This window comes from Dromaius novaehollandiae, chromosome 7 (assembly GCF_036370855.1).
Source record: "Dromaius novaehollandiae isolate bDroNov1 chromosome 7, bDroNov1.hap1, whole genome shotgun sequence".
In the NCBI taxonomy this organism is placed as follows: Eukaryota; Metazoa; Chordata; class Aves; order Casuariiformes; family Dromaiidae; genus Dromaius; species Dromaius novaehollandiae.
This window is the reverse complement of record NC_088104.1, coordinates 25176156-25181124: the sequence shown is the minus strand read 5'-3', so window position 1 is coordinate 25181124 and position 4969 is coordinate 25176156.

Genomic DNA, 4969 nt, shown 5'->3' with positions numbered 1-4969 from the left:
CCTTTGCCAGAGTTCTGAGTCAGTACAAATGCACAGGGCAACACTTTCCCGTGTTCTTATTGCAAAGGGAATGTTTCTTTGCCTCTACGGGGTGCAGGTGGAAGTATGTTAGCTACCGGACAGGTGAAAAGGTGTCATCGTATTCAGTATTCTGGCAAGCAGTTTTTTTTGGGCTCCTCACTTACAAGACAGATGGATGCTTTCTTTTATTACCAGTCCACTTCTACTTCTTAAAACCATCATACAGAAATTTTTCAATATCAGATGGAGTTTAATATACGTAGAAATGACCTGGCCTATCTTTTAAGCACATGTGAATGACTTTGAGAAGGTGAGCCATTAAGAGATGTCACCTTTCTCTTTAAAACGCCAGTGCGGTAGGTTGCTTCAGGCATTCTTGCTGGAGTAGCAGGGAGTTAAAGGGCACGCACAACTTGATAGAGCCAGGCCCTGTATTAATGTATATGTGAAAGCTCTGATTTAGAAGGATCAGGAGGAGACTGCTAGAAAGCCCATTAAAATAATCTAAACAAAAACTCTTGTGAAGAATTTATTATTCCTCTGGATGAAAGGACAGAGAGAGTAACGTGATAGGGGAAGTGAGGCATATTCTGGTTGAACATTTTCATGTTAAGTGCAGCTTGAAAGCTACAAGCAATAACAAGTAAATACTGGAGTGTGCATCTTTCTTTTCCAAAGGAGCATCTCGTTTACAGGCCTGTCATGCTTGTTGTGTGTGGCCCAGGTGGAGGGATCTGCCACTGGCAGGACACTGGTGGGCAATGCAGCTGACTTCTACCTGGAGGAAGGACAGCTTGACATCTACAGGTTTTAGGCATTTCTGTGGGGTCTTCATGCTGTTTATTTGTGTCTAGTTAAGAAAATGTGCACTAAGTACATCTGACATTCTTTGCATAGGACTGGTAAGTCGCATGGGTATACGGGGATGGCCGGCCACTGTGAGCAGAAATTAAAACAGAAGGGTAACCTCGTTGTGGGTGAGCCTGCCTCAAAGGCTGCTGTGCAGAGCTCTGAAACCAAACACCTGTGGATGAAACCTTTCCTGCCTTCTGCACAGAAAGACCCCGGCAGCTGTTGGAAGAGGCTTTCGGGGCGCTCAGGCCTCGCCTGGATGGAGGCCGCGGGTGGAGGGTGATCCTCGGGGCCCGGCAGGGCAGCTGTTGCTCGGGGGGCCTCCGCCCATCGCCCGGGGCTCGGCAGCGCTAAGGCGGGGGGCGCCGGGCTGCGCCACGGGAGAGGGGCCGGGGCGCGGTGCCCACCGCCCCCCCGGCTTGGCGCGCGCACGCCCCGGGCGGGGCCCCCCGCGAGGAGCGGCCCCGCAGCCGCCGCCCGCCCCGCGCCGCGGCAGAGCGCGCTGGGCCCTGCAGGAGGTGCTGTCGGTCCGCGGATGGCGGTAAGAGCGTCTCTCTTCGGCTACAGGCCCCGGGGGCCGTTAACCCGCCGCTGCACGGCGGGGCGGCCCGGCGGGCTGCGCTGCCGTGAGGCGGCTCCGCTGGTGTGGCCGAGGGCGGGCCGCCGCCTCTAACGGCCGCTCCTAACGGCCGCTCCTAACGGCCGCCGGGGTCCTGGCGGGCGGCCGCTCCGCCTCAGCGGGGCAGGCCCCGGCGGGCCGGGCCCGAGGTCGCGGCCGGGCCGGGCCCTGGCCGGGGACGTCCCGCGGCGGCGGCGCCCCGACGAGGCGGGCGGGCGCCGGCGGCTCCCCCGGTGAACGGCGGTTTCGGCGTCGCCTCCCCCTCGTGCCGCGGCGGCGGCAGGTCTAAACCCGAGGCGGGAAGGCGGCGGGGGATCCCGGCGGGCAGCCCGGAGGCTCCTTTAGCGGGCGGGCGGGGTCCCCGCGGTGCCCGTCGGCGCTGCCGCCCGGGAGCCGCTCGTGCGGAATTTATGCCGAACAATGAATTATTGCCGTCGTGGAAGTAAACAAACAGGTGACTTTCGGATCAAATCCCTGCTTGGATCGTTACAATAAATATCCCTGAAGGAAGCTCTCTATTTATGTTGTCATTGATTAATTCTCGCTACCTCATTTGATTTCGATTTAGAACGATTTGATTCTAATTTAATTAGCATGTAATTTGGATGTACATAATTACTGTAATTATGACATTCAGGTAAGGCAGCTTTAGGCTGAAAGGCAATTTCAAATTTTCTAGCAACCTACTTTGTACGAGGCAATGGACAGGGACTTCGCGCCCTGCCACCCAAGTAGCAATTAGCACATCTTTGAAAGAGGCAGCGCTGGAGATTTGTGTTAAAACAGCGGTGCGCAGCCCCCCGCATCGCCCCGCGCAGAGGCGCGGCCCGCCCGCGGGAGCGCGCCGCTCCGCGCCTGGCCGCGGTGGGGCCAGGCCCGCCACAGGGCCGCGGCCGCGCCCGGGTGCGGACCGCGCCGCGCAGCGCGCACGGCAGATGCGGGCGCTGGCAGTGGCCGCCCCGGGGCGCCGCCAGCAGCGGTGCGGCAGGACCCAGCTGCCCCCCGAGGGACCGCGCCGACCCGGCGGGCAGCGGACGCCCCGGAGCGCCGGCGGGCAGCGGGGCAGCCCGGCCCCGCACCCAGCGGCGGCGCCGGCTCTGGCTCTCCAGGTGGGTGCGCGCCGCCGCCGCGCCCGCCCCCTCCTCCCTCCCTCCCTGCTGCCCCGTGGTCACCGCAAAACTTCACCCGGCCCGACCAGACCCGCCCGGCCCGGCCCGCCGCCCCCGGCCTCCCCGCCCGCCGCTCGCTGCCGCCCGGCCCGGCCCGCGCCGCCCCCGGCCCCGCCGCAGGCACCGGACACCCCGCCCGGGCCGGGGCAGGGCCGGGCCGGGCCGGGCGGCGGGAGCGCGGCCCTGCGCCGCCCGCGGCTCTAGATGGCGCCAAAGAGCCGCCGTGCGGCGCCGCTCTCGCTGCGCTCGGGAGCGACCGTCAGGCAGGAAAGCAAATCGGAGTTTCCAGCCCCCCCCTCCTTTTTTAATGTGTTAAGAATGTTATTCCTTAAGGAAATTTGTAGCTAAATTATTCTCACTTAAAATAAACACTTAGTGCACCAATTACCCGAATGGGCGGGATTTCTGTTAGATTTCCTTCATCTGCATTTTGGAAGTGTGGGAGAGGATCTTGGCGAACAGATAATGGCTGCAAATAAATTGCGGCTCCCGCAGATAAAGTTTCCATCTGAATTGAAATACGCAATTAAGAAACTGTCCGGGCACGGGATAGGGTGTTTATATATTATCTCATTAGAACAAAAATAGCAATGTTACCTTTTAAGTGTAAAACGAGCCGTTAAGACTGTGAGTCGCCGTGGGGGGCAGGGAACGCGCTTCCTGTGAATTAGACACCCAGAGATCAAATGACATTTACTAAATAATTTGGCCTGACGTTCTGCCTTTTTCGGTCGTTGGTTGTTGGTTTTTTTAACCTTGCTTTAATGGAGTGACACTTAGATCAAGGGGCTCGTGTGAAACTGCTGTCCGCAAGGTGTGGAAACGGGCAGTAACAGCGCGCTGGCGACATGTGAATTACAAATGGGCTCGTCTCATGGACAAGCCCTGCCTGAGCGGGGCCCAAGCTGCAGGGAGAGAGCGGTCCGGGGCCGGGGGAGTCTACACCTCCCCTCGGCCTCCCCGCCCGTTATAACCGGCACGTCTGGAAGGGCATTTCTCTATTTCCCAGTGCTTTTTGCTCTCGGTTTAGCTTCTTCCCGCTGAAGAGATGGTACTTAACTACGAATTCAAAGAGTGAAATCAGATTTATTTTTTCGGTTCTCACACTGTCTGTTCTTTAGTTTTGCTTTGTGTAAAAGTTCCCCAGACCATATAATTATCGCCAACATGTACGAAAGAATAGTGTCATTTATTTTTAAAAAGGTGACATGCTCTCTATTTTCCCGGTTAAACGAACCGGCTCTGCGGCCCAGAGCTGCTCCCTTCTTCATTTCTGGGGAGTCTGTAGATGATGGACGTTTTCTGACCCGAAGGGGCAAAGGCAATGCAAAGAGGTCCTTGATCATTGAGCTGAGAATTGTAACCCTGGCCTGGCAGAAACTGGACCTGGATGGTTTCCTTTGATGTGTTTTATTATAAATTGGAAACAAAGCTGACTTCTGCCCAACACCCAGCGCGAATGCATTCCTGCGAAACCCCGACAACAGCCGCTGAGGAGGGGAGCCGTGTCCCGCAGCCCGGCGAGCGAGCGAGCTCTTGATTTTACCCCCGCCCGACCGTGTCGCCCCGGCCGCTCGCCTCTGCCGCCCCCGCGCCCCGGCTCCGCGGGCGCTGCCCGGCTCCCGGCGCCCCGGCGGGCAGCGAGGCCGCCGCCCTCCCGGCCGGGCCGCAAGTTGGAAACGGGGGGGCAGCGCGGAGCGGGGCCCTTTCCGAGGCGGCTTAGGCCAGAGAAATGCCGGAGCGCCTCACGGGGGGGATGCTCCCGGGAGGGCGTAAAATGGATTTCCTGGGAGGCTCCTCTCCGTTTGTCCCGCAAAACAACCCGCGGGGCTGCTCCGGCCGCACCGAGAGCAAAGGCGGTGCCGGCGCTGCCCGGCGGCTTTTGTGCAGCGCTGGCTCGGAGGAAGTGAAATGCGTTTATTAGTATGCACAGCAGATGTATTTTCTTTAATGCAACGTCTTTATTCCAGTTGGTGGCCGACAGCAGAATCCGTTTTCCGATGTTATTTGCATTCCCTATTTTATGGAGGATTAAAATATTTGTATTCCTCCAATCTGTACCGGGCAGACTAAATTAACTTTTTTCTCCCCCTTTTTTTTAATAACACAATTATCTCATTTAACAATTTGCCTTAAAAAAAAATACTGTGGCTGTTAGGTTGGTGGTCAGGAGACAAAGGGAGTGAAAATAATTTTCATTTCAATAATTGCCTTCTGGTCAATTTAACTGTGCCTTATTTTGAAAGAGCCTGTCTAAATGAGATTCCTGTCCCAAATGTGTTCCCAGGCCTTAGCCCAGCCTTTAATT